The sequence below is a fragment of the Oryzias latipes genome, chromosome 12, assembly GCF_002234675.1.
Source record: "Oryzias latipes chromosome 12, ASM223467v1".
Classification (NCBI taxonomy): domain Eukaryota; kingdom Metazoa; phylum Chordata; class Actinopteri; order Beloniformes; family Adrianichthyidae; genus Oryzias; species Oryzias latipes.
In genome coordinates this window covers 14,704,093-14,722,750 of record NC_019870.2, presented here as the reverse complement: position 1 = coordinate 14,722,750, position 18,658 = coordinate 14,704,093, and the positions used below count along the sequence as shown (strand labels likewise).

The 18,658-nt window shown below is 39.2% G+C and overlaps 1 protein-coding gene across 1 annotated transcript in view; it reads right to left on the bottom strand.

Moving 5' to 3' along the window:
• The window catches only part of gnaz (G protein subunit alpha z), a 32,096-nt gene extending 21,318 nt beyond the window's left edge, over nucleotides 1–10,778 (bottom strand). Inside the window, exon 1 of the mRNA XM_023960697.1 lies at nucleotides 10,493–10,778. The gene's annotated coding sequence lies outside the window, so the exon portion shown is untranslated. The remainder of the gene's footprint in view (nucleotides 1–10,492) is intronic.
• Nucleotides 10,779–18,658: the final 7,880 nt, after the last annotated feature.

Here is an 18,658-nt window from a genome sequence, read left to right as displayed (position 1 = left end):
TTATCCTTCACAGATATTCATTACCCCTTTGTTTACACTCTCTCCCACTATCTTACAGCCCCTGACCCCCTCGAGCAATATTGAAGCTATCCAGCAGTTTTAAGGCAGAAGCCAGCTTAGATATAAACGTTAATGTGCCTACTTGTCTGCAAGTGCATGCATCAGAATGGAGAGGAGCATAGAGACTTTGACCTGCCCATTTCAGTTGCTGCATCACAATTGAGAGCATTTTCAAATGGTGTTTTTTTATCGGATCCGTCACAATATCAATAAAAAAATACTCCGAAATACTTTTTGATTCTTTTTTTTTAATACATGTCCTCTATCACGGAAAAACTGCTACAACAACATGTCAAAAACACCATAAAATCCCATTTTTATTTTATTTCAGATAAATGCAGAAAAGATGAAAAACCTTTAAAATGAACTGTAAAAATTAATGATGTATTCATCACAGTTAAGTAGACCAAGAGAAGCCATGTCTTGACCTGGGGGCTGGCACCTGTGCAGGAAAAGTTATTAAGTAATCTCCTAACATTTGTTTGTCCTCTTTGTCCTCATAAATATCTGTCTGAAGGCATTATATGGTAAATCGAATCTGTTCTAGACAGCTTACTGCAAAGAAACAAAATGGGACTCCTTGAAAACAGTGAAGACATTTGTATAAACCCCTTGGGTAGTTAGCCTGTTGACTGATTTGTGTTTATCACCATTATTAGTCTTTATTTTTTTCTCAGCAGCTTTAAATTGTGTGCATGTATTTTTATTTTATTTTTACTCTACAAAATCCAAAGTGTGTTACATAATGAAAGACTTAATTATATATCTGCCTTAGTGATGATTATTGATGTTATTTAATGGGGCAGTTGTCCTCTGGAGTTCCTCTGGCAAATCATCAAACAGTTCCTGCACATTCTGTAGGAAAAAAACAACTCACGTGGTTTATGATCATCTCCTCATTGTTTATGTTCCTCTGTTTAAAATCAGCTTTTGAATAGCTTAATTCTAGGTTTCTGGTAGAGACAGAATGCCAAAAGGCAAGGCTGTCCAGTACGTTAAGTCAATAGTCTTTTCATGGATTTTAGATAAATGATTTGAACAATAATCCCTGTAAAAATGAGAGTAATCTCTAAATCTGAGAGTTCGGCAATAGTGTTGAGATTAAACTGCTCTTGAATCTTACTGTGATCAAACTTTTTCTTTTTAATATTTTTTGGGCTCCATGTTCCAGATTCTGGGAAATTCCACAAGCGATGGTTGGAAAAAAAACAATCGTGTTGACTCCAAACATGGTCAGAAATCAGGAAGAGAAAAAAAATTCTAAGGGCAAACAGGAAGAGGCTATAAAGAAGACCAGAAATCCAGCTAGACAGATACTATTAATTTCAGTGATGGCACTGAAGCTGTCAGGAAGTAACACATCTTTGAGGACATCTCCAACAATCAATAGATGTGCTTTCCTCGCCTGCTGCTGTCTTCAACGGTTTATTGAACAAACTCAAGGCCAAGAAAACACCATGATATTAATGAAAGAAACTAGTTTGTTAAGGAATTAACTAGCTGGTGATGACAAAGATGGTCTGGGTTTTAAAAAAAAGAAAGGGTTTTCTCTGCAAATAACAGCATATGTAACAGAAAATCTGGCAAACAGTTGTAGCTGCAATCTAATCCTCTTTGAAATAAACATGCCTGTTGGCATCTTTTTACAGGCAGTACAGAGATTTGAAATGCACCAACTGAAAGCAATTAATGCAAATAAGTAAAATATAAAAATGCTAAAATATTTGGAGGAAAAAAATTAGTGCTTTTTATTAACGGGGCTTCTAAAGATCTTGATGTTTGTCTCATGAGCTTCTACCTAATTTTGCCTCATAAGGCTGCAGAGTGTGACAAAGAAAAGCGGCTGGTAAAAGTTTTGTTGAAGCCCCTCCTCCTGACAGCAGTAAATGAGTTCTGCCACTAAAAAGAGCAACTAAAAATGTATTTCTTGCTTGCCATCACACACCATTGTTCTAGGAATAAAGACAGTCAAAAGCCCATAATTAGTTATCTCTAGGGGTTTTCCAATTACATTAAGCTTTAAAGACATCTATCATGACTTTTATGTTTGTTTAACCCAAATCGCTTTCCAAAATTGCTTACATCTGCGAACAAATTAGTCCAAATTAGTCAAAAATGTCATTCTAAAAATTTGAAAATCAAAATTTAAAATCAAAAAGCTGTGTTTTAACTGGCCAGAAATGTGCTGTAAAAATCTTTAAGCCTTACATTTATGATTGTGTCAAAATGTGTCAAATGTTTGGTGTGTAAGACCAAAAATAAACCTCAAGCAGAGGCAAAAAGTGATTTTATAGTGCAGGAGTCTAAATAAAATCACCTGAAGCTAGCTGAAGGACAAATGATGGCTCTGATCTGTTTTCTACAAATCTCCCACATCTGTGTCATTGTGCATGAAAAATAAGGTTTGGTTGCAGTTACGTAAGCATTTAGAAGAATCTGGCTTCAATGTGGGTGGGGTTTTATCTGAAATGGTTGGTGTTAAATCTGACAGGAACCAAAGAATGCAGGCAAAATATTATAAACGGTGTTGTAAATGTATATAAGCAAAAATCAAAGGCTTTTTTAGGTAACTTTGTGAGACTGAATGTTGTTACTGTCATATAAAGATATACAGTATGTCTGCGAGGCCTGCCTGTCAGTAGCTCAGTCTTTTTCCACTAACAGTTGGAACTTGAGAAGCACATCAAGAGCAGCCAAACGTCATGTAGATGAACCTTTGATGTCCAGCAGCTCAGATGAACAGAAATCTTGTTTTATCAGTAACAAGTCTAAAAACTGAGGGTGTATAAATGATACACTTTTAAGCCTTAAAATCAAAGGACTTCCATATCATTATTTAAGTACCATTGAAAGCCACATCCTAATCACATTCTAAAGAGCTTTAGACTGGAACTCACCTATGGGACAAAAATAATAAAAAATATAAGAAGTATTTTCAGCACACTTGCACTCCCTAAAACATAGTTGTCTACTCTTAAAATGTTAGGAGCTAATTATCATAACCCCTTTAAGTGTTGGGTTGAGGAATGTCACAATTTGTTTTCACTGAATGGGATCTGAGAGACGTGAATGAGGCCACTGAGTCTCTGGCTGGAGGTCAGAGTAACATTCAGATGTTTGCGTCAATCAAGCTGAGCTGTCTTGATGTTATTAAGAAGAATGGAGCATCCTTCGACACGTAACATTTAGCGAATTTCCGCACACATTAGCATTTCTGAGAAAAGGGTGAAGAATTCTAGTGATGTTTCCAGTTCAAACATCAGAGTTGACCAGCGGAAACAGCGAGCTCACAAGGACACGCATTTCAGAACATCCTTTGCTGCAGCAAACCCCCACTTCAAAATTTAGCTAATTGAAATGTGTTTTTTACTATCATTATGTGAGTATTCAGTCAATGACATTCTGCTGTTTTTTTGGAACACTCTCACATTTAGCATTTTGGAAGAGAACTTTAAATAAAAACAAAATTAACCTGACAACAGAGTTTCATGTTTTTCCAGAACATTGAAACTCTGGTTCTTGAGGCTGACTAACTACAAGTGACTCAAATCGTCCTTCCCATCTAATTCAAAGAAACAGGAGAAAACATGATTTAAAAAGAAAAAATCTGTCAAAGGTTTAGGATGGGGCTGACTCAATACACAGCTGTCAACAAAAGCCAAATGTAATAAACAAGGGGGTTTATTGCAGGGTTTATTGTATGAGTTGATGTGTTTTAGGTCAATGAGCTGCATTAAGTACACTTACATTGGCTATCAGTGCAAATATTGACCAGCATGTGTAGGTTGAATTACACAGAAAGGAAAACACAATTCAGAGCAGAGATACATTTCATGCATCTCCAATTGTGGAGAAGCCACAATTTGAAAATCTAAAAAAAAAAAGAAATGTCTACGTGAAGCCCAAACTTTATGACAAGTAACTGTTTAAATAGGTCTTGTGAAATTAAAATGAAAAATCTTGTAGACTACAAAAAGATAGAGGTGGGAGCAATGCAAGTGGTTATATAACCCTAAGATTTTGCTTTGTGCGTATTGTTCAATCAGAGTGTCCTGTATTTTTCCCTTTTTTATGCCATCTGTATTCTGTTCGTGGCTGAGGAGAATCTCAAATCTGTTTGAACTTCTGGAAACTGCAGCAAGCAAACACTATGAGCTTCTGTCAAAATGGAGCTCACTTTCTGATTTGCATGAACTCCCAAAATCCTTTGGTCGTCTTTAATGAACAGTCCGAAATGTATGTGAGACTTTTAGCACACCATATTTACTGTCTGATTAGAGTGTGACAGTTTCGAATGCATGAGACAAAGAGGCAGAGGGACTGACAGAAACTCACATTTGATTTCTTCCTGTGAAAGGCGTTGTCATGTGAAGTTGCACAAAAGGCAGAAACAAAACTTGATAAGACAGATCTCGAAAAAAGATACGCTAATAGAGATTTGTCAAGCAGAGACAGAAGGGCTCACATTTTCAAAGGTTAGTCTGGGAAGCACCGAGAGCCTAAAAGACCGGATCTGTAATGTTGTGGTATTTGGGACAACAAGCAGACAGTCGGTTTCATGCTGCCAGCCACAGAATGGTAGATCAATGTCCCCTCTATCCCATTTGTTTCATTCGAACTGCATAAACAGGACTGATCATGTGAAACCTTTTAAAAAACTAAGTTTAATCCTGTTGCTAGAAATACCTGAAATGAATACATTGCTTTGAAAATACCGATAGAGCAAAGTTAAGTATTTCAACCCAGAAGGTCTGGTTCTGTGTGATGAGTCAGAGCTTTGTATTCGCCCAGCTCTACGTCAGACTCATGTGAGATATAGGTCGCAGGCTGAGTGCTCTTCAGCTTCATTCAGCAGTTCACAGCAATTTATATTTGTCATTTAGTCCTCAAACTGGATTCGCCTACATTTTCCAAAGTAATCCCACTGTAACAGAAAATACAGGAAAGAAGCTCGCCACTCAGATGAAGCACATGTCTCTGGAGAAATTTGACGAGACTAGCTAGGAATCATGATTGAGCTCGTGAACAACTTAGTGGGAATTTTCACCAATCTAATTGGCTGAGAGCCTGTAATGGCCTTCAGAATCACGTGGCAGGACATGACGAGCAGATGGGTCAGTTAGACATGTCTGCATAAATGTGTTGAAAACCAATAGTTCCCAGCTTCAGATATCTAAACCACGACAGCGTGACCACCACCAAAGAAAAGCCGCCTGTTCAGTATGAATGCCACTCATGTTGAGTATTGAATGGAATATTAACCGAGCAGTCATAGCCACTAAACCCGTATTATAAACAGTTTGTTCAAAATTTCATGTTTGCCATCTCTGACATGCAGGCTTCAGAGAAATATGCCTGCATACTGCACACACGTGAGGACACCAGTCATTCATCCGGACAAACAATAGCGGGCAGTGTTCCTCTGTCTCTAATCCTACAGAACAGTCGGTTGTTTGGAGGGTGGGGATGGGTTGTAGAAGTCTCTGTGTGCGAAATGCTTTTTCGTGATAATGCTTCGTTTACGGCTCCTGATCTCAGTGACTGCGTTCCCTCCTCTCCGATCCAGCGGGTCACACTGAGTCACAAGGCCAGCCATTGATGACAATGGCATGTTTTGTCCGCAGCCTGAGCTAAGGACAGACTGTCTGATGGGAAGGAATAAGATGGCACAAAGGGGACAAGACTGCGATCACCCCATGTGTGATTACAAGTCACACCGTCTTTACAAAAAGAATTGCATTTCCAAAACAGAGGGGGGTTCGTGTCTTTCTTTTTCAACCTACATTTACAGTTCCATCAGTGTTAACACATCATGTGCGTCTTGACAGACAAGATTAATGCTTTTAGCAACAGAAGGAAATTGTGGGTAACAGCAACGAAAACCCACAGACATGATCAGCAGTTGGTGATTTGTAAACTGGAACAGGAAGAGGAGATAAAAAAAACGTTGTACACTGCAGATTATGCAACAGCTATTAAACATCCCCAGTTTGAAGACTGTGAAGAAGCTGCTTGGACTTTTAAACGTGATGTGATGTGTTGATGCCACTTCTCAAGTACTCTTGCACAAATCTAAAATCTTGTGTGTTCAGACAAGAAAACTGCAACTGATCTTCCTGAGAGATAAACTGAATTAAGGCCATTTATGAGGAAACAATATTCACCAAGCCAGTAGCATCTGGATAGGACTGTTAAGGTTATTTACCAACAGCCTCACAGCATTTTATTGGGATTTTCTGGGGAAAAAGCAAAATTGCATTCATCAAAACAAGCAGAAATGCATTTATCAATGCCAAAATCAGTCAATTATTACAAACTCGTCCTGCAGTAGTCTGCACAAGTATTCATATGCTACTATAAGTTTATGTGTAAGGCTTTTAAAATTTCCCATGCAACGCTCGTAACCGGTGCAGAGCGCTGCAGCACTCCCCCATCATCCCCCTCCCTCTTCACCACCTCCTTGTTGTCATATGACTGCTGTTATGTGTGTGCAACCAAACACAAAGTTGCTCTGTTAGTCTCCCTCTGCTCTGCCCTCTCATCACTCTGATTTGAGTGCTGGAAATAAGGCCCTCTCACTTGCCCAGACTCAGGAAAACACACACATCCCTGTGTGTGACGACCAGCAAAGATTAGAAATGAGGGCAAAGAGAAAGCGAGGGATGAATTGAGCCCATGTTGTTTTATGTAACACAAAAAAGATAACTTAATCCTTGCTGGCACATCCTCCGCCCTCAGACCGGGTTCGATTCAGCTGACAGGCCTCCTCCCTGATGCTGTTAAGTAATTTATTAGTCCTGTCTACATCAGTGCCGGTCTCAAAGAAATGGCTGCCAAAAAGTGTCTGTGTGAAGATGACACTTTGTCCTGCTACCTGGTTGGAATTAAAGACCCAAAATAAACATGAATGCTGAGCCAGCAAGCTAAGTCAGAGCATCTAAACAAACAAAAGCAACCACATGGCTCCCAAAAACTAGAAATTATTGCTGTGGTTTATAACAGTGTTTTTCAACCAGTGTGCCGCGGCACACTAGTGTGCCGTGAGAGATGGTCAAGTGTGCCTTGGGAAATTGCCCTCATTAACTGATCTAAAAGCAATTACCATCTCCATGATTTCAGCTCTCTGTTCATCCAAACAGGCCCTGATAAAACACTGAGGAGTTAGGAATATAAAAGATCATAAAATACTTTTTCTTTGCGTTTATTTTATTTTAATAAAGACATTTTGATAAGGTACCGCGATTCAGCTGCACCTTCGGCTGTATTTTGGAAACGTCCCGTCCCTTTAACTGTCTCCACCAATCATTCTTGAAGGCTTAATCACATGTCATCAGTCTGACCAATCAGAAGTGGTTAAAGTCTTCACTTCCTTGTCCCGATTTAGTTCGTAAAGTCGCTCAGTTCTAAAAAAAAAAATAGCAGCTAAAGCTCGTCTTTAGCGGTGTAGCTTCCCACAGAATCCGGTATCAGACCGTGGAACAAGTGAACAAAACAATGAAGCTCCGAAAACCGATCTCCGGCCGTTTTATGCACTACATCTCCCATGATGCATTGGGTTGTGAGAGTGACAGCGCATACGGAGATCTGTTGTTAAACGTCTTGAAACCAACGAACACACATCAAACTGTTTTTAAATCTACTAACTTATCTTTTATTGCATCTTTTAGAAAAAAAACAGCTGCAGTTTCCAGCTTTTTCTGCAACAATTATCTCAAAAATGCACGTGAGATTGTGGAGGGGCTGTAGATCAATACAGAGTATGAGTTTCTCCTTTTTTTTTAATTTTTGGATGCTGGTGTGCCGCGGGATTTTTTTTAAGGTTAAAGTGTGCCGTGGCTCAGAAAAGGTTGAAAAACACTGGTTTATAATATTCATGTATCACATGTATTTTAATCTGTTTTTGTGTCACTTCCAGCAACAACAAGAGATAAAATAAGAGCGAAGTCATTGCTTTTCTACTTCGTTTTGGGGGAATAAAAATAAAAACACAAATTCATAATTTTGTAAAGCAGGCTGTCTTTGGATCTTACCTTGGCACCTTTGGCACCTACTGGAAAAGACCTGAATTTAACTGTCCTGGTTGGAGGTTTGCTCACCTACAAGGTTAAGAGTGGCTTCAAGTGCACTGGATGTGGACAAGAACAGCTACCTCAACAGCCACTGTCACTTTAAAAAAAACAAGACTGTCCCTGCTGTCCCCTGCTGTTATGTCACCCAGTGGAACTGATGTAGCAAGTAACAAAAGAGGTGGAAGGAGGTCAACTCAGCAGAAGGTTTGCCACTGTATTGTTGCAATTGTCGTGTGAGTGAAGCATTTTAGGCTGCAGCTGCAGCAAAAATATCAACACTTTTGGAAGCATCATCGTTGTACTTATTCCCTTAATTTGACTCTTTTTTTTCTCTGCAGCATTACATTCAAAATACCAGGATGTGATGACAACTTTCAATGTCTGTGCTTGTGTGCCTAAAGGCTACTAAAAGCAGTCAAATCTTTGCCTTCATTTGTCATCCATCATTTTATAAGATGTGTCATTAGGGACCCCTGACATATTTTTGAATGATATGGAGAGAAATTGAGCATTTTAAGATGAAGATATAAAAATGTGCTCTGTGATGGACTGGTTAACTATCCTGGGTGGACCCCACCTTGGCTTTGAGGTATCTGATAGGCTGATAGGCTGATAGGCTCCAGCAATCTGGCACCTTGCACAAGACAAAGCATGGATGGAAGTCTAGATGGATATGAAATTATGAATCTAGGTTTGCAGGATAGAGTGGAGCATTTCAGCCACCCTGTATGACCTTGTCCTGTCTTCTGGCAGTAACCAACCAGTCATAGTGACATACAGCGAGAGAACTAGATCAACTCTGGCTAGATTGCAAGGGCACAATGAGGGCAACACTGTTTGCATGATAAACAGTTCTAGTTGTAAAGCCAGTTACCATCCTAACCCAGTTTTTGCTTCCTCTGAATGACTTTGCAAAATTCTATTTGCATTATATAAACAAATGTGGATGCAGTTCATCTGAGATGGCTTCAGTCAGGTTCTGCTGAAAAACTATGAGTGTTATGTAATGACTCTGAAGTAAATTCAGCAAAGTGAGAAAAACATCATGAGTATAGGTCAACATACAAATTTAAATATGTTTCTGAGTAGTTTTATTCCTTCTAAGTAAATTTAAAGGGGTTTTCAGTAAAGGTTTCCACCTTATTCGCCTGTTGGAAAAAGAAAGGTGTGGTGGCAACGTCAACTTGTCTGAATTCATGGGTCCACTGCTGTAATTACCCAAAATCATTCCATTCATTTCTGTCACATGCTCAGAAAGGCACTCTTTCAACCACCATGAAATTACCAACTCCACCCCCTACCCCTCACACACACCCATACAACACTCATCCATCCAATCTGTGCCAAATCTTCCTTTTCCTTCTTTCTCCCTCTTGCTCTCTGCTGCATCAACCTCCGCCCCTCTGCCCCATCTGCCTCTCTACTGTTAACCCCCCCTAGCCTCTCTACCAATGCCTCTACTAGCTGTCTGTTTTTTCTTATCTGTCACACAAACACACATGGGGTGTACACAAATACACATGCTCTTCAAATGCCTCACAAATAAAATCCTCCCACCCCACCCGCTGAAAATTAAATACATTAATGCAGCTCTTGAAGATAGGCAGGGCTGTCAGGACAGAAAATGCCACAATCGCTCCTTTTTGCCTGCTGAGTAATGCCCACTTTCTGCTGTGCCCTGGTTCCCCTGCCTTACAGTAGATTCATGATCAGACAGAGACAACTGGACAAGCATAAACTACACAAATCCCTGTTCAAATTTGATATTATTAATTAATGCACATTTACTCTGTGGAACATCAAACAGCAAGACCCGCTGCCAAATTCTAACATGTTCCTGGTCACGCTATGTGCTGGCTACTTTCTCCTCCAGAGCCGAGCTCCGCAGCATTTGTACATCTGCTGCACCTCGTCCACATTCAGTATCTTGTAAAGCCAGTTGTAAGAATTGAGCACCTGATGGTTTGTGATGGCGGTTTTACTCTCTCCTATGGCCTGGACTGAGCCCAGGCAGCACTGAAACACACACAAATCTTTGCTGTATCTTCTTCTTATTCTGTATGCAATAGGTAAACGAACTGAGCGGTGGCTTCTGATAAAAGGGTTCTATAGGAATCGAGGATGCTCAAGGGAGGTGATGAGTCAAATTGCAAGCGTAAGATAGCAGCGTCCGTCGGCACAGAGCTAACAGGGTGGAGGAGGGGATTGGACAGGCTTGCCTGCCTTGCCTTAGTGGCATCTCTGAACATCATCTTCTCCATTTATTTAGAAAACCTCCCCAGTACAGCTATAGTGATTTCCCACCTTGCAGACTCCATCCCCAGCCCTCCTGGAAAAAGAAAAGTGAGAAGAGCCAAGCTTACCGTGTTCACGAGCCAGCATCCACAAAGGATACTGCAGACAAGCCCTTGCAGGGGTAGATAGGCTCCGTGCAATCCACCTTTAGTCGCACAGCTTCATCTCTAGATAGTCTTCATATTCACAGGATGTCACACTCACAGGAACATGTCTCTCTCTGACTGTGAGTTTTTCAGCAGTCCTCTTTCTGTGTCTTTTTAACGCCTGTGTTTCTGTATCCTCTCTTGTTTGCTCCAAGGCAGTTGAGACACTGCAGCGATGGGGGTGGAGGGTGTGTATATATGTGTGCGTGTGTTTGAGTGTGTCAGAGACAGAGAGAGAGAGAGAGCGAGTACAGGGCAGAAATGGAAGGAGGAGTCAGCAGCCACGGAGAGACGAGAGAGGGGGGAACGGTCAGGATTAAATCAGGAGAGTAGTAGAGAGAAAAGAGGGAAAACAGGCTTTGATGGCTGCAGCATCTAGAGTATCTCTGTGTCATGGCATAAATATGCATTGATTGTTAAAGAATCTGAGCCCTGCTGGTTAGGAAGAAGGCAAATAGCACTGCTCCGTGAGGGTGTAATACGCTCTGTGACAGGCCGGCAGCAGGATTGACAGTGATTTCATTGATGACTGAAAAAAACATACTAGATGGATAGAGAGGAGGAGAAGGAGGAGGAAGAGGGGACCGGACCGAGAAGGACAGGAAGGGAGGGGGGAAATGACGACAAAAGAATGGGAGGGGGATTGGACGGTGGTGTAATGTGCTGTTTCCGTGCCAACTGTTTCTGTGACAGTGGGACCGATTTCTTTATTGCTATTGGCTATAACCAGGAACTGATAGAGGCTTTAGAAAATAAGGCAGCCAGCCAAAGGGTGTTTAAGGGTGGTTTCTCTCTTGTGCATCTTCTTCGGCATGATTTCGTGGAAGAGAAAAGGCAAATAAAAAAAAGGGACTTTGATATGAGCGGCTACAGAAGATTTGCACCTGACTGTGCAGAAATCCGATCTCATGGCTGCATCTGAATGCTCTGTCGTTACACATGCCGCCACTGTGTAAAGAGACTCCTCCCTTATTTACAACACACACATGCCCAAAACACACACTCTCCAGCATGAAAAATCCCCCAGATCAGCTTCAGGGTGTGTGGTGTAATGCAATTGCCAGGACACCAACCCTGGTCTCACGAACTATGAGATAATTAATCGGCTAAAAGCCAAATCAAGTACACATCTGGTGGGAGTGAGCATTTTACATCTTTCTGACCTTTGATCTGGGCCTTTTTCTCTGGCAAGCAGGTGGTGCATTGTTCCCAGCGTTCTTAGTGACACTTCCCTTTTTGTTTTTATTGGTATTACTTCATTTAGCACACAGTAACCGCCTTTAACACTAAGGATCATTGGTTTCATCTTAAGAAGGTGTTTAATACAGATGAAAGTTCAGAAATGCAGACAAAATTAAAAGTTCAACTCCATTTTTAATCAAGATCACACATTTTAAAAAATAATCTGAGGAAAACTTTCCACTGTGATTTTAGTTATTGCTGACCACATTTTAAAAAGAGAGAAACCTTGTAAGTATGAAGTTAACATAAGTGCCCCATAATTACCTTAAAGTCCCACTCCAATCATTTTTTGATCTATTTTCAAAGTGTTCCAGTGGTCTTTTAATTATGATAATGTCATTTTTCGCCAAAATCAAAAAACCTGTTTCTAGAGCATAGTTTCTGCAGAGCATCAGTAGGTTATTAGAAATTTGCCTCTGAGTTGTGGACAGAACTGTTGACGTATGCCCGGCCCTGCTTCTCGACATCCTTCTGTTTACACGTTCTTCCGCTACCTTACAGCCCTCCACAAACCCAACCTATTGCCGGCAGAAGAGGGAGCTTGTGCCCCCCCACCGACTGTAGCATCTACATCCCTACGACAAGCTTTTTCCAATGGCATATTTTCGTCTGCTCCTGATTCACAACGGTTTGAACACAGAAGTCCTCAGAAATGAAATTTTGAGCTTTATTTTCTGTGTATGTACTCCATTATGAGAAAAATGCCACAAAAACATGTTAATAACACAATTTTCATCTGAGTGGGTCTTTAAATAAAAGTTTCATCTTCCCAATAAGGAGAAACATCCTTTGCATGTGATGGATATACCGGTAAATTAATTTTAGACAAAATTAGACCTTTTAGCTTTTTTGGACAGTACCTTTCATAAGGATTTGCAGCACCCATGAAGAGTGCAGTTACTGCAACAAGAAAAACAAATAACCCAGAGCTCTGCGATTCATCAAAAATCATTAAGCAATTCCTTACTTGCTTTCTATGCATTTAGGGAAGTGATCTCAGAATTTCACTTTCAAAGCACAGCGGGATTCGTTCTCCAGCTGCATGTCAGACTTCACACTTCATGCACTGCAGAACACATGTCTCCTGAGAGAGAATGGAAAGTAACGCTAGCAAAGCCAAAGTTGCACAGATGTTCTAAAACATCATCCTCCTTAAAAAAGATCACAAAATGTTGGTAAAACTAGTTTCATCATTATTATTTTTTTAAATGTAATCATTAAATTAGTCTTTATTTCTCAGAATCTGCACGTTTTATGACACTTCTGTCCCTGTTTCTCCGTGCATCATTTTCATCTTCCACCATCTTTTTTGTTTCTCCCAGAGTGTCTCTGTGCTTCTCCCAGCTTCCCGGCTCCCTAATCCTTAATCCTGTGGAAATCGGTCAGGCAGAATGAGCCAGCTTTGATCAGGCTCTCATATCACGCCTGCTAACAGTGTCAGCGCACCCGGATCCCAAAGAACCCTGGAACCCAAGGGGGAAGCTTCAAACAGGCGTTCACCTTCTGACTCTGCTTGAGAGCAAGGGGAAGTGGAGGCTGCAGTGTTCCCGACTCACATGCCAGCTACAGACTCTTACATAAGTTTCCCTTTTTCTAAATTCAGCAAAGATTTTCATTATGACTTGTTTAGCTATGATGACACCTGCACTTTTTCTCATGAACTAAGCTTTCTGCAGGTAAAAAGAGATCAGCAACCACTTGCAACTGAGAACAGAAAACTCATATTTGGCTTTTACAGGAATGCAAACTAAGTGTACAAGAAAGCTACCCTTTGTGGAGATTGTTTTAGTTTTGTGATGCATGACCAGAGATAGTGCCTGGTTGAGCTAGAGGCCTGCAAAAAATGATCATGTGACAGACCAAAAACGAAAAGTTTACATGTTTTAACAAATTCAAAACATCCAAACTTGAAGAAAAGACTGATGTCTCATTACTTGTTTGCAAAATTACAGTAACCCGGTAATCCAGTAATCCTGCTGCTTGGGATAATGTTAATAAATTAGTTAAATCCATTATTTGTTCCAGTTATTCACAGAGTCAAACATGTATAATAAATCAGACCTTTATTGTGATTCGGAAATGTTCTCCCTGCTAAAGCAGTGATAGCGGTACACAAACATTTTCCCTTCACACAACCACATGACCTGCAGACTGCAGGGTCCTGCAGATCCCAACAACACTAAGTGTAGTCTGACCCCTACCCCTCACTCTCAAGTACAAAAGTGTAATCAGGTGCTTTAAATCAGCCAGGGAAATGAAGCATTTAGCGGGACCAGGATGTGCACTGACTTATTTGTGATATGTAATTGGGTTAACTGCTACAAAGACCTGCCTTTCTTTCAAAAGTAATTGTTGAGGGAGAAAGAACAGTTCAAAACAAAACCACTGTTACACACATAAGAAAAGTTATATAAAAAATGTATAATAAATAGAAGTACAAACTTCTAAATTTATGTGAAGCTAACCTTAGATGAAGTAAATATGGTCACCTTATCTACATTGATTAGCATCGTTAATAGTAAAAAAATAAATAAAAATAAAAATAAAATGACAGTTGTCTCAAAATATCCCAAAACACCAATATAGAGTTTATTTATTTATTTATCTATTTATTTATTTTATTTTGGGGTGAGATCCCAATAAGAGCCTTAAAAAATGTGGTCTTAGTCATTGCAGTGTCCAGTTTTGTGTCTTTAGGAAATGCTGACACCTAGTGGTTGGAGCCTTTCTCATAAGCCGTTTTTGTTTGTGAGCCAGAGGAGGACAGACCTTTGTGATAAAATGGGATCATTCATGGGGAAGAAACAACGAAACTTTCTTTTCTCCTTTTTTCTCCAACTGGACCTCTGAGTTAGACATAAGAAAGTCCAATATTTAGTTGTGATTGGTCAAATCCACCAATCATCACAAATGAGAAAGAACAAGACTTAATAAATTAAGAATTAATGAAGAAGTCTGAGTTAGGTTGCCTTTTCTTCATCATATCAGTTATATCCAAACTGATTTTTTTCTTCTTTAAATTGAAAATTAACATGATACTTTAATGTTGATAAAAATGTGTTAGGAAGATCTTTCAGGAACAGGTTATTGCTCCCACACTCCCATAATTTTTTCCGAATCTACTGCCAAATTTTACAATAATAATACAGACATGTAAATATTGATTTAATTACGTTTTACCTTAATGATACATAGAGACACTGTGCTGTTGCACATCTAGACAATATCTCAATAAAGCCTTTGGAACTAAGGCTGCCTCACCATATTTGATGGCCCACTTTGCCCACCGCAGTGCATATGTCCTGGAAATGTCACCATAATGAGCTAGAAAGAAACTTTACAAAACATATCCTTCTAGAATTGCTTTTCTCTGTGGTTGAAAAGACATCCAATAATTGTTTAAATCAACTTACAAGATGAAATTAAATCATTAAATCCACAGATTAACTTTCCTTTAAAGCAATTTGTTTTACATTTACTTTATCTAATAAAAACTGCTTCTTTTTTTTTTTTAATGGGAGAGTTGTATTTCACCAATGGTTCACCTTTGTTAAGTTTAAACTGCTGGTTACTTCATTTGTCTTTTTTTTCAAAGCCAAAATAAATTAACTTTGGAGCAGAAACAGGAAAATCAATATTATTATCAATATTAAATCAAATATTGTTGATTCATAAATTAAAATTGAACTTTTACCTTATGAATCAAATTGATTTATAGATTTGACAGTAGTACACAGCCCTACTTTCCAGTAATGTGGGTGATACAATCAAACTTGAGGGGTTAGTAAGTAAACAGGCCTCCAGAGGTACAAAAAAGTAATATATTTCTGCTAAACTATTTTTGTGCATGGTATTTTTTTACATTATAAGGAAAACATCAAACTGTTTCATTGGGGTAAATATTTTTCTTATAAACTAAGAACTAAAACCTGAATCATGGACTGGTTGACAGGTGTATGGCATTGTTGGCCTGCTGGTCCCCAAAACAAAACAAATCCACAACTGTATTTTTTTTTTTACAAGTGCGTACTTATATATGTAGAGATGCAAACTCAAGTTACAACCTCAGACTTTAGACATGACAATTTCATCTTAACTCATCAAACAATCAATGCCTTTGGCATGTTGCCTGTAACTAGCCAATCAGATTGAAAATTGTCACATTGAATATTTAAACTGTCTTTTTCTTCCTTCTTTGGGCTTTCTTTCTACTGTCAGTCTATCATATCATCTTGCACAACCATAACTGTTGTAAACTGAAACATACAAATGGTCCTAACCAGCCACTTTTTAGGATCACTTATTGTGGATTTTTAGATGTGCATCCAATACAGTAAACTGTCAGACCAAATAACGATATTCATTTAGGCTGGAGGTTTTTTTCAATACAGTAGTGTGCTTTTTGAAAGCAGCTATGGATTTTTAAATTATCAATTGTTCTAATTTAATTTTGAATTCTTCTAACAAACATACATCGAAGTATTAAGTTGTTCCACTTTAAAAGTTGAAAGAGGAATGTAATGGTTGTCATAGGTTCATTTTATCTGTAGGTCCTCACTCCTCACCAGGTTTGCACACTGCAGCTGTCATTTTGACCCATTCTTTCATACAGATTTCTTTTTTTCTTTGATGTTTTGGGGCAGTTTCTTGGCAACATGAACTTTTGACTCCCTCTATAGATTTTCTTTCTGATCGAGGTCCAGAAATTGGCCTGGCCACTCTAGAACCTTGAAATGCTTTTAACCTAAACATTGTTTTGTTGCCCGTGTGATGTGTTTGGGATTCCTGTCATCCAGGTAATCTAATAGTTGTCCTTTACTCCAACCTTTGGTAATGTCCTATTTGTCTGTCCATTTTGCTGCCTTCAGATACAGGGTCAGAAAAGTATTTGCAGTCACCAATTCTGCAAGTTGTCCCACCTTAAAAGATTTCATGGCGGAAGATCCAGCTATGTTTCATCCTTAATGCTCTCACTGATAGAAGTAGGTTTTTCCTAAAATCTCATAATGCATAGCCCCCTTCATCCTTTCCTTAGTATGAATCAGCTGTACTGTTCATCTTACAGAAAAGCAGGCCCAAATCAAAATGTTTCCACCCCCATGCTTGACAGTGGGTAGTGTTCCTTGGATGCAACTCATCATTCTTTTCCCTCTAAAAACAGCAAGATGTATTTATACAAAATAATTCATTTTAATTTCATCTGACCATGTGACATTCTCCCAATCCTCCTCTGGATCATCCAGATGGTCTCTGGCAAACTTTAGATGGACCTGGACATGTGATGGCTGAAGCAGAAGGACCTTTCAACCACTGCCATGACAACATTGTGCGTTACTAATCGTAACCGTTGTCACAGCTCTCTTCAGGTCATTGATCTGTTCCCCCATGTAGTTCTTGACTAATTCCTCACCGTTCTCAAGATCAATTGCAAGGTGAGATCTTTCATGGAGCTCCAGGTGGAGGGAGGATTGTCCATTCTTGTATTTCTTCAATTTTCTATAGTAACTGTTCCAACAGTTAATCTCTTTTCATTAAGCTGCTTACTTATCCTAGATTGGTTCTTTCCAGTCATGTTCAAGTGAACTGTCTTTTCCCTGGTGTCCTTCGACAGCTCTTGTGTCTTGATCATGATGGAGAAGTTGCAGTCTGACTGATTAAGGGTGTGGACAGGTGTCCTTTATTCAGATAACCAGTTCATTCATGTGACACTATAGGTGGAGTGGAGGATAGAAGAGCTTCTTAAGGGAGATGTAACAACTCTGTGAAGGACGGATTTCTTTGTTTGCTGGTACTAAAAGTTTTCTGCACCAGTATACAAATACATCATTTTAAAATCCAACAAATGGATTCCCTAAATTATTTTGTACTGTCTCTAACAGTTCAAGTGAACCTATGATAAACGTTACTGACCTCTCCCATCTTTTTATGTGGGAAAACTTAACTGTAAATCTGTCTTTCTAAATATCTTGCTTTAGGAGTTTCAATAATTTGAAATGTCCTTTGTGAATGTCATGTGGCTGAATTTGTTTTTTTATGTAAAATGTTGACATTTTTGTTTTGTTTTTTCTGTATCTTAAACATTCCTGTAGCTGCATGGTGGCGCAGTATTTAGAGCTCTCACCTCACTGCGTGAAGGCTCTGGTTCAAATCCTAGCTTGGACTTTTCTGCATGGTATTTGCATGTTCTTTCTCTCATCCTCCCACAGTCCAAAAACATGCTTCATAGGTTGATTGATAACTATAAACTTCCCCTAGGTGCGTCTGTGTAGCTCTGCAACAGACTTGCAACCTTTCCTTTGTCCAACAGTTGCAGGAACGGGCTGTGGAAGCTGCATGACCGAAGGATGGATGAACTTTCTTTTCTGTTTTGTCTGTATGTCGCTCTATAGAGTACTAGCTTTTCTCACTAGACTACAACACACTGGTGCTGTTTTTCTTTCAATCAAAGTTGTTATGTCCTTCATTTTATCTTTGTTCAGTTAAATCCTCAGTATCTTATGCAGTGCTTCCACAAAGCAAAGGAAAAACAACTTGTCCAACTAACATGTTAAAATATCAGTCAGTCCCTATGTTGCTAGATGTTGGACTTATCCGTGTAAAAATACAAAGTCTAGGAAACCCTTGAATTCATATTTAGAGAATTTTGGCAACTTTCATTTTTAGGAATGGTTATATTGAAGTTTTCTTCACTTGTTTCTGATCTCCGGATGTTTTTTAGACTTTTTTTAAACGTTTTATTCAAAAAAGTTGGATTTTCATGTGCAGTTGTACATTTTTACAAAGATTGGGTTTCACAAAAGAATAGTTAAATTGTATTTCACTTGTTGCCAGCTGTCAGTTGTAACA